Source organism: Leucopleurus acutus, assembly GCF_964270905.1.
Source record: "Leucopleurus acutus genome assembly, chromosome: 12".
In the NCBI taxonomy this organism is placed as follows: domain Eukaryota; kingdom Metazoa; phylum Chordata; class Mammalia; order Artiodactyla; family Delphinidae; genus Leucopleurus; species Leucopleurus acutus.
The window spans coordinates 36,859,101-36,871,345 of record NC_139154.1 but is presented as its reverse complement, the minus strand read 5'-3'; positions in this window follow the sequence as shown (position 1 = coordinate 36,871,345).

The following is a 12,245-nucleotide window of genomic DNA, read 5'->3' as shown; positions in this document are numbered from 1 at the left end:
CGATCAATTAAATGGGCTGTCTTGGCAATAAATTGAGTCCAATTGCGTCCATCTGAGAAGTGTGAAAAAAAATGAAACAAAAATGTTGGGCTTCTAGAAGTTACAGGACGAAAGATCCCAAATGTATTATTATTATTATTTTTTTTGTCTTTGTGCAAGATGTCAGGGTTATAGTCATGAATACATCTACACTCTGCAAAGTGGGTGCTTTCAGAGTTTGAGTTTCCATATTCAATAGAGATCATTTGTATTAGGAAGAGATGATTTGTAGTAATACACTGATAGATGTAAGAAAATGTCTTTCCTTCTGGTTAGAATGGCATCGTCTGTACTCTTTCTTGGAGCAAGTAAAATCTGCATTAACACATGCTATTAAAATGGGGCAAAATGGCATTAGCCGATGTGACAATTTCATAATCAACAACGAAAAACACTATCTAGCACGTTCTTGTTTACTCTTCTGTGTTAGAATAAGGTTGGCACAGATTCTTAGATATCTCATCTTTGATTACACTTGGCAGACTACCTTTCCCAGAATAAAGACTTAATAAATGTTGATTTATTAAATTCAAGGATCCTTTTGCACTCCAAATGAATGTCACTGCATGTTTTAGTGCCACCTTATGTTTAGTGGGGATTATCTATGACATATTTGAGTGTTTTTCAGAATGTGGCTTATTGGCCATCTGTATCAAAATCATCTGGGAAACTTGTAAAAGTGCAGATTTCTGGGTCTACCACAAAATCAGAATGAAAGTCTAACCATCTATTAAGGGATATGGGTTAAAACCTCTAATCAATCCTCTGAACCTCCAATCATTAGAAGTTTCCTTTGTACTAGATCTTTAAGCCAAGCACAGTCTCCTAATTAGTATACGATAATTAACTCTTTGGCTTTAATACAAATAGTCTCTTCTTAGTATGACACATTTTTTTAATTGTTAAATAAATTGTTGAGTGAATTCCTACATGGCACTTTTAAACTGGCTGAAACTGATACATAATATTTTTTCAGTTAAATTCTAGTAGGAGATATTTTGACATCTATAGATATGTACTTTTTTTTTTTTTTAACCTATTGGGATTAGATGACGGGAAGTGAAATAACATTGAGAAAATTCTCCTTGCAAAGTCTTAATATCAACTATCTTACCTGATTTGCATTATAATTTAAAAGGTAAGCATTTTGGGGTCTATTTTACAGACGAGAAAAAAAGCACAAAGAGGTGATGTGACTTTTTCACGTTTTTACAGCCGTAAGCAGCATACCTGAGGTCCAAATCCACAGCTGGTTAATACTGAAATCCTTGAGAGGAGCTTCAAGATGGCGGAAGAGTAAGACGCGGAGATCACCTTCCTCCCCACAAATTTCATCAGAAATACATCTACATGTGGAACAACTCCTACAGAACACCTACTGAACACTGGCAGAAGACCTCAGACCTCCCAAAAGGCAAGAAACCCCCTACGTCCCTGGGTAGGGAAAAAGAAAAAAGGAAAAACAGACAAAGGAATGGGGACGGGACCTGCACCAGTGGGAGGGAGCCGTGAAGGAGGAAAGGTTTCCACACACTAGAAGCCCCTTCGCGGGCACAGACTGCGGGTGGCGGAGGGGGGAAGCGTTGGGGCCGCAGAAGAGAGCACAGCCACAGGGGTGCAGAGGGCAAAGCGGAGAGATTCCCGCACAGAGGATCGGTGCCGACCGGCACTCACCAGCCTGAGAGGCTTGTCTCCTCACCCGCCGGGGTGGGTGGGGCTGGGAGCTGAGGCTCGGGCTTCGGTCGGAGCGCAGGGAGAGGACTGGGGTTGGCGGCGTGAGCACAGCCTGTGAGGGATTAGTGCGCCACGGCTAGCTGGGAGGGAGTCCGGGGAAAAGTCTGGAGCTGCCGAAGAGGCAAGAGACTTTTTCTTGCCCCTTTGTTTCCTGGTGCGCGAGGACAGGGGATTAAGAGCACTGCTTAAAGGAGCTCCAGAGACGGGCGCGAGCTGCGGCTAAAAGCGCGGACCCCAGAGACGGGCATGAGACGCTAAGGCTGCTGCTGCCGCCACCAAGAAGCCTGTGTGCGAGCACAGGTCACTCTCCACACCTCCCTTCCGGGGAGCCCATGCAGCCCGCCACTGCCAGGGTCCCGTGATACAGGGACAACTTCCGTGGGAGAACACACGGCGAGCCTTAGGCTGGTGCAATGTCACGCTGGCCTCTGCCGCCGCAGGCTCGCCCCACACTCCGTGCCGCTCCCTCCCTGCAGCCTGAGTGGGCCAGAGCCCCCGAATCAGCGGCTCCTTTAACCCCGTCCAGTCTGAGCAAAGAACAGACGCCCTCTGGCGACCTACACGCAGAGGTGGGGCCAAATCCAAAGCTGAGCCCAGGGAGCTGTGCGAACAAAGAAGAGAAAGGGAAATCTCTCTCAGCAGCCTCAGGAGCAGCGGATTCAATCTCCACAATCAACTTGATGTACCCTGCATCTGTGGCATACCTGAATACACAACGAATCACCCCAAATTGAGGAGGTGGACTTTGGGAGCAACGATATATATATTTTTTTCCACTTTTGCTCTCTTTGTGAGTGTGTATGTGTATGCTTCTGTGTATGATTTTGCCTTTATAGTTTTACTTTTACCATTTGTCCTAGGGTTCTGTCTGTCCATTTTATTTTCTTTTATTACTTAAAATTTTTTTCTTTATAATTATTTTTTATTTTAATAACTTTATTTTATTTTACTTTATTTTATTTTATCTTCTTTCTTTCTTTCTATTTTTTCTCCCTTTTATTCTGAGCCGTGTGGATGAAAGGCTCTTGGTGCTCCAGCCAGGTGTCAGGGCTGTGCCTCTGAGGTGGGAGAGCCAAGTTCAGGACACTGGTCCACCAGAGACCTCCAAGCTCCACGTAATATCAAACAGCGAAAATCTCCCAGAGATCTCCATCTCAACACCAAGACCCAGCTTCACTCAATGACCAGCAAGCTACAGTTCTGGACACCCTATGCCAAACAACTAGCAAGACAGGAACACAACCCCATCCATTAGCAGAGAGGCTGCCTAAAATCATAATAAGGCCACAGACACCCCAAAACACGCCACCAGACATGGACCTGCCCACCAGAAAGACAAGATCCAGACTCATCCAGCAGAGCACAGGCACTAGTCCCCTCCACCAGGAAGCCTACACAACCCACTGAACCAACTTTAGCCACTGGGGACAGACACCAAAAGCAACGGGAACTACGAACCTGCAGCCTGTGAAAAGGAGACGCCAAGCACAGTAAGTTAAGCAAAATGAGAAGACAGAGAAACACACAGCAAATGAAGGAGCAAGGTAAAAACCCACCAGACCTAACAAATGAAGAGGAAATAGGCAGTCTACCCGAAAAAGAATTCAGAATAATGATAGTAAAGATGATCCAAAATCTTGGAAATAGATTACAGAAAATACAAGAAACGTTTAACAAGGACCTAGAAGAACTAAAGAGCAAACAAGCAACGATGAACAACACAATAAATGAAATTAAAAATTCTCTAGATGGGATCAATAGCAGAATAACTATGGCGGAAGAACGGATAAGTGACCTGGAAGATAAAAGAGTGGAAATAAATACTGCAGAGCAGAATAAAGAAAAAAGAATGAAAAGAATTGAGGACAGTCTCAGAGACCTCTGGGACAACATTAAATGCACCAGCATTCGAATTATAGGGATCCCAGAAGAAGAAGAAGAGAAAAAGACAGGGACTGAGAAAATATTTGAAGAGATTATAGTTGACAGTTTTCCTAATATGGGAAAGGAAATAGTTAAACAAGTCCAGGAAGCACAGAGAGTCCCATACAGGATAAATGCAAGGAGAAACACGCCAAGACACATACTAATCAAACTATCAAAAATTAAATACAAAGAAAAATATTAAAAGCAGCAAGGGAAAAACAACAAATAACACAAAAGGGAATCACCATAAGGTTAACAGCTGATCTTTCAGCAGAAACTCTGCAAGCCAGAAGGGAGTGGCAGGACATATTTAAAATGATGAAGGAGAAAAACCTACAACCAAGATGACTCTACCTGGCAAGGATCTCATTCAGGTTTGATGGAGAAATTGAAACCTTTACAGACAATAAAAAGCTAAGAGAATTCAGCACCACCAAACCAACTTTACAACAAATGCTAAAGGAACTTCTCTAGGCAGGAAACTCAAGAGAAGGAAAAGACCTACAATAACAAACACAAAACAATTAAGAAAATGGTAATAGGAACATACATATCAATAATTACCTTAAATGTAAATGGATTAAATGCTCCAACCAAAAAATACAGACTGGCTGAATGGATAGAAAAACCAGACCCGTATATATACTGTCTACAGGAGACCCACTTCAGACCTAGGGACACATACAGACTGAAAGTGAGGGGATGGAAAAAGATATTCCATGCAAATGTAAACCAAAGAAAACTAGAGTAGCAATTCTCGTATCAGACAAAATAGACTTTAAAACAAAGACTATTACAAGAGACAAAGAAGGACACTACATAATGATCAAGGGATCAATCCAAGAAGAAGATATAACAATTGTAAATATTTATGCACCCAACATAGGAGCACCTCAATACATAAAGCAAATACTAACAGCTATAAAAGAGGAAATCGACAGTAACACCATCACAGGAGGGGACTTAGCACCCTACTTTCACCAATGGACAGATCATCCAAAGTGAAAATAAATAAGGAAGCACAAGCTTTAAATGATACATTAAACAAGATGGACTTAATTGATATTTATAGGACATTCCATCCAAAAACAACAATACACATTCTTCTCAAGTGCTCATGGAACATTCTCTAGGATAGGTCATATATTGGATCACAAATCAAGTCTTGGTAAGTTTAAGAAAATTGAAATCGTATCAAGTATCTTTTCCGACCACAACACTATGAGAATAGATATCAATTACAGGAAAAAAATCTGTAAAAAATATAAACACATGGAGGGTGAACAATACACTACTTAATAACCAAGAGATCACTGAAGAAATCAAAGAGGAAATCAAATAATACCTAGAAACAAATGACAATGAAAACACGACGACCCAAAACCTTTGGGATGCACCAACAGGAGTTCTAAAAGGGAAGTTTATAGCAATACAGTCCTACCTTAAGAAACAAGAAACAGGGGCTTCCCTGGTGGCACAGTGGTTGAGAGTCTGCCTGCTGATGCAGGGGACACGGGTTCGTGCCCCGGTCCGGGAAAATGCCATATGCCGTTGAGTGGCTGGGCCCGTAAGCCATGGCTGCTGAGCCTGTGCATCCGGAGCCTGTGCTCCGCAGCGGGAGAGGCCACAACAGTGAGAGGCCCGCATACCGCCAAAAAAGAAAAACATCTCAAATAAACAACCTAACCCTACACCTTAAGCAATTAGAGAAAGAAGAACAAAAAAACCCCAAAGTTAGCAGAAGGAAAGAAATTATAAAGATCAGATCAGAAATAAATGAAAAAGAAATGAAGGAAACGATAGCAAAGATCAATAAAACTAAAAGCTGGTTCTTTGAGAAGATAAAATTGATAAACCATTAGCCAGACTCATCAAGAAAAAAGGGAGAAGACTCAAATCAATAGAATTAAAAATGAAAAAGGAGAAGTAGCAACTGACACTGCAGAAATACAAAGGATCATGAGAGATTACTAAAAGCAACTCTATGCCAATAAAATGGACAAATTTTTAGAAATGCACAACCTTCCGAGACTGAACCAGGAAGAAACAGAAAATATGAACAGACCAATCACAAGCACTGAAATTGAAACTGCGATTAAAAATCTTCCGACAAACAATAGCCCAGGACCAGATGGATTCACAGGCGAATTCTATCAAACATTTAGAGAAGAGCTAACACCTATCCTTCTCAAACTCTTCCAAAATAAAACAGGGAGGAACACTCCCAAACGCATTCTATGAGGCCACCATCACCCTGATACCAAAACCAGACAAAGAAGTCACAAAGCAAGAAAACTACAGGCCAATATCACTGATGAACATAGATGCAAAAATCCTCAACAAAATGCTAGCAAACAGAATCCAACAGCATAGCACAGGGAGATCAGCTTGGGGCTTTGTGACCACCTAGAGGGGTGAGATAGGGAGGGTGAGAGGGAGGGAGACGCAAGAGGGAAGAGATTTGGGAACATATGTATATGTATAACCGATTCACTTTGTTATAAAGCAGAAACTAACACACCACTGTAAAGCAGTTATACTCCGATAAAGATGTTAAAAAAAAAATACTGAAATCCTTCTATTTCCACGTGAATATGTGCCTAGTTTTTGACTGCCATTGTCTTAAAGACAAGTGTAAATTACAAGCATTTTGATCTTAAAACTACCCGGATTAATTTTAAAGTTGGCTTATATAGATTAATGACCTTAGTACGTACTTTAAAAATTTTTTAAAAGACCAGAAGGTAAAAGAGTCAGCAGACTATCACCACCATTGCAGAAGGATGAAATACAACTGCTTTGAACAATAAAAATTCAACTGCTCATAAATTATAATATAGTACTTATTAACCACAAATATGACATTTGCTTAATAAAAGTTTCATAGGAAAGCTGAAGAAACTACCAGCTTGAGTAGAAAGAGAAGGAAACCTATTAACAGTTAAGTAGCTCGTATTTGTGTATGTTTTTTCTAAAAAGTTCTACAAAATGTTGCTGATGTCCAGTGGCTGGTATGATCATATCTGGGATAGGATGCTGTTAAATAATAACCAATTTCAAATCTTTCAAGTATATTTATTTAAAAAAATAAATTCAATTGATGAAATGACTGAACATATTCTAGGAAGAATTGTAGCAATTTGCTTTAAGAAATAGAAAAAAAATCACATCTGGTAACCTCTGCAGTCAGCAATAGGAAACAACAATGAAACAAACTTTTGATGTGTACTTTGTTTGCTGTAAGTAAACAGAGTGAACATTAAAAGTAGCATATTCCCGAAAACGGGCCATGAAACTGTTCCAGCTATGTTAGAGGCAAATTTTTCAAACTGTTCTCAGCACTTCCAGGCCCAGGACATCTGTTGGTACAAGGTGCGTTTCCTTCTCAGTCTGAGCCTGTTTGAATAGGTGCTATGCAAATATAAAACCTCATTATCCTCCTCATAGAAGCTTATTGTTAGAGAAGGCAAAGCAATTGCATTCTTTGCCATCTGATGCAACAGCAATCCTTTTGAGCAGTTGATTTTCTCCACTCACATGTATTTATATTTTAGAAAGACAATTTAGGTAGCTTTTGAAAAGTGTTCACTGAATATTTATGCGGTAAATTTTCATACTAAACATTTCTATAGATGGCATTGTGTAAGATAACTGAATTTTCCTATAAGCACTGTCATAAAAATTATTGTGTTGTTAATTGCAAGCTGTTTATTATGGAAGCAAAAGAAGTTTTCTGTATGCCTTAAAATTGCACTCATTTAAAAAAATGTGTTTCTGTCAAATGCAGAGAAAATGTTGTAAGAGGATTGATAATGATATTGTGAATTAGTAAAATATATCACAATTCACAGAAGACTTTAAATACAGAGAATTCTTGTCCTAACAATTTTTTGATAGAAAAAATTAGTATCTGCACTGTGGAAACTGAAGGTCAGAGATACTAAGCAAAATGCTGTAGTCACACATCTAATAAGTGAGAGAGCTGGAATCAAAATCCAGGTTTCTGGTGTATAATCTCTACTCACTGTAGGACAAGTAAACAACCTCTCATAAATATTCTGCAATCAGAATATATAAATACATGTATGTTTGTTTTCTGGCCAAGTATTAACAACCTATCCCTTTACTAAAGCCATATGTACATACATACATATGTATATATACTTATTTATACATATATATTTTGTTAATGTGTTATGCACTGGGGGATACTAAGGAGAATTCATCTTGGTCCCTTCCTTGTTCTAATTTCCTACTTTCCAAGAAACCCTCTGACTCATAAATTGTATTTCCAAACATTTGCTCTGGAAAGAGATTGTTCTTAATAGAATGTGGAAACTCTCTAGATGTTCAAAACTTATATTGGCATCTTTGAGTAAATAAACCTGTTGTGTATTTTTTTTTCTTCCTCATCAATAAGTTATTCAATATCAGCCCAACAGCAAACTAAGATCTGTTTAAACTCAGACATTGAATTTTAGGTTCGTAGAAACCTAAAGCTAGGCCATGGCTCCATTAACCCAAACAACAATGTTCTCTCGGGACAAAGTTATTTTCAGTGCTACATTGATCATGTGATATTACAGGAGTTGTGTGACTCCTGCCATTTCAAGGTTTCCAGAAAGCCAAAATCCCAAACCCTGCATAAAAAGTCATCTGGACAGGCATGACCTCTACAGTCATCACAGTATAGCATGTGCTTTCTGCCATGTTCATGGATGGATATTGTGTCCCTTCCTTGGTTCCCTGCAGGTTCCTTAGAGGGTGAAGGCTCATTACCCAGCTCAGCCATCATTGTTAACAAGTGGAGAGGATGACAGAGGGCTAAACAAAACAAGCTGAGACATTAACTAGCTTTCAATAAACAGACCACGGGGTAAACACATACACCTTGAAAATGCAGAGCAAGGCTGCTTCTTGGGTCTGCTACCAAATGCAGTGTCCATTGTTCTTGATAACCAAGAGGCTAACACCTCCAGTCAACAAATAAAACATTTAGTTTCATTGTCAGGGAATGTTTTGTGAGTGGATCAACTAGTGCCATGTTTCTCTTTCTAGCATATATTTATTGCCCATCAGCCACTGTGTTTGGGTTCAGTTACAGCTATGAGGTCAATTCTGATTAAATATGCTCCACTTACTCTGGACATCTATGAAGTTACTCTGCTTCTGCACAAAAAATTCAGTTCTATTGCTCATGACTGCAAGTTAAGGTTCTTTCTGTCCTCTGATCTTTTATCTGTTTGAAAACCAAGCGGCATAGGAATATCGGCAGTTTAGTTCTCAAGTGTCTGCATTAAACATGGTGGCCTGCAAGTCAAATCTTTACTTCCATTCAACTGAGAATCCTGTCTTCAAGTTCCCAGCTTTGGAACCTCTTGTCATTTACATAAACAGTGGATGCACCAAAAAAGATACTATTATCAGCATATCCTGTATGACACTCTACTGACTTTACTTTCTAATAAGCAATACTTGGATTTTTCAAAATAGATTATAGGAAATTTGGAACAAAAGGAAATAACTAATTTTTCTTAGGATCTATCAGGTGTCAAATATTGAACCAGGGATTGAGGTTAAACTCTGTTATCTCATTTATCCTTTCCCAAACACTTTTATACAGATCAAGAAGCTGAGCCTGTGGGTGATTCAAGTTTGTTCAAGTTTGTTGATGCAGAGCCCCTTTGAGAACCCTGGTTTTCTCACTCAAAAACATGTTTTGGTATAATGTTAGTTTAGTTTTTTAAGCATATTATGTATCTGGTACTTACATGGATTTGAATTATTTTGAAGGAACAATACTCAGGGTCTATTCGATGTCATCCGTCTGCCATCAGTACAGGTGCTGTAACTTTCATTACAGAACATCAACCCTGCTAGCACATCAGAAGCTATGGATTCCTCTCCAGTTGACACCATGGAATAACTATAGGAGAAGCCTTGCCAGACAGCTGAATCACGCATTAGTTGTTATTCAGCTCTTGCCAAATTTATGCCTGAGAAAATTGACGTTCGAGTTGGAAAATTTACGACTCTTTTTTTTCTGTGTTATCAAAGTTCTAAACCTAAACCAAGTTAGATCAGCAAAGGGTAAAATACCAAACACATATACTGAAAGCCCATAGAAGAATGTGCACTAAGTGACAAACCCATACTATTCCCTGGTGTTTTGTTGAAATCTAATATGTAAACATGTAATAAATAGTTCACCTTGAATCAAATAATTTGTGGTTTCTTCACTAATTTTTTTTCTCCATATGATAGATTTTCCCTCAGAATGTAAGATCAGGGAAGAAATAACAACTTTGTCTATCTGTCAAGAATTAATATTCTTTCTTTAAAAATGATACAAAGATAGAAGCTACTATCCTTTCCTTTTCTATTGGATGCCTAGGAGTATAAAGCTAAGTTTAGTTCTCATGTGCTAGATTGCTAAAATTGTTTCATAATTTTCATCTATTAAGTTTCTATCTCTTCTGTTTTGGGGTTCTAATCATGTTTTTAAAACATTTTTTTTTTTTTTTTTTTTTTTGTGGTATGCGGGCCTCTCACTGTTGTGGCCTCTCCCATTGCGGAGCACAGGCTCCGGAGGCGCAGGCTCATTGTCCATGGCTCACGGGCCCAGCCACTCCACGGTATGTGGGATCTTCCCGGACCGGGGCACGAACCCTTGTCCCCTGCATCGGCAAGCGGACTCCCAACCACTGCGCCACCAGGGAAGCCCTAAAACATTTTTATACAAACTCTCATACACCTATACATCAGCTAAACTGAATAAATTATCTAATTTGGCATGTGTATACCATTAAATTGTACACTGTTATAGTCATTTTTTTTCTCAAGGTAAGAACTAGTATGCTTGAATCTATGTCAAGTACTGTGAAATATCCAAAATCCAAGACTAAGATGTTGTTCCTCTCTTTCCAATATCTGTAACTAAATATCCATCAATAGAGCCTGTGAAAAGTACAAAATGATAAGTTCAGATAATATTCCAATAGTCCAGAGAGAAATCACAGATGATACTAATAATTGCATAGATTTATGGTGTCTAACTATGAACCAGACATTGTTTAACATACTTTACGTCTATAAATTTTCACCTTCAAAACCAACCCGTGAATGTTAACTAACATTATCACTCACATTTTTCAGATGGGGGAATTAAAGCACAGAGAGGTTACATGACATGCCAAAGTCACACAGCTGGTGAGAAACAGAATTGAGATTTAGCTGAGGCAGTGTGGCTCTTGAGTCCCTATTCTTAAGCAATATTCTATGCTGCCATTCAGAGATCAGAATTGCTAGGGCTAGTCTGGGAAATTGGGAGAGTTTCCTAGGGAGGTTAAGATTTAACTACATAAAATTTGAGGTTTAAAACAAAATAAATGATTACCATTGTGTTTGTACTTTGAAAACAAATTTCATATTTTTACATGGTTTCAACTTTTCTTCCTTGTAGAAAACCCTTTATGGTATAAGGAGCAGCTGTGCGTGTATCAAGGATTGGGGTGTAAAGGAGAGAAGAAAGAAAATTTTACAGGTAAGTGAGTTGTTTTGATTGATAATGAAATGTATTCAATTGCAAATTTAAGTCTCATTCAATTCAAATAATGCAGTTCAGAATTTAGCTTTCTTTTTACTTTGTCACTATGGTACAGAGGTTTTGAAAAAAATAGACCTTCGTGTTCAATTTTGAGGGGAAGGGTGGAGGGCAGAATCGCGGATGGCATTTAGAGTTCATTTGCTCTTATTCAGAGAAGCTGTGTGTGACACGTCATTGGGGCAATGTCCTGGCAGCAGGGTGGCACTGTGCTCCGGTATGGGTTGCGGAAGACTGTTCTCTGGAAGCTTACTGTTCCTGAACAGGCTGACATTTTATAGGGACTATTAGAAATGCATGAATTCTGCACACAAAATGTCAACTGATAGATTAAGAAAGAGCAACTTGCTATAGTCACTAGCAGTAAAATTTCTTTAGCTTTCACCCCATTCTGCTCCATAGATATACTGTATATAAGCTTGTACCATTTCAGATGAGATCATTTGACACCCAAAATACACAGTCAAGTGAAACTTTTGCAATAAGAGTGAAAATTTAAAGAAAAATGAAAATAGTAGTATTTCTCCATCTTCAGTTCAGAAGCCAAGGTCATGGATTATGAATTTTAAACACTCAAAAATCATTCTAGATAAAAGATGGCATCTTTACTCCACTTGCTTATTACTTTTAAAGTATGTTCCCATTTAAGCTTCTGCTTTAAGTTTTACAAATTGGATGCTAATACAAAAAAATAATTAACCCCATCATAAAGCCATTGAATTTAATAACATTTTTGTATTGAATTTCATAGTCAGTGATGCTGCCTCCCATTATGTCTAGAAATCCAGAGAAAACTGAGTGCTTGAAAAAAAAATGTATGCTTAATATTTATGTAACCCTTTCAGTATGATGTAGCTTAGGAAGCTATTCCTAATGGAAAATGAGATTAGCCATAAAATTTGTCCCTGGAGTACTTAGACTCTCAAACACTGGACTTCAGGCA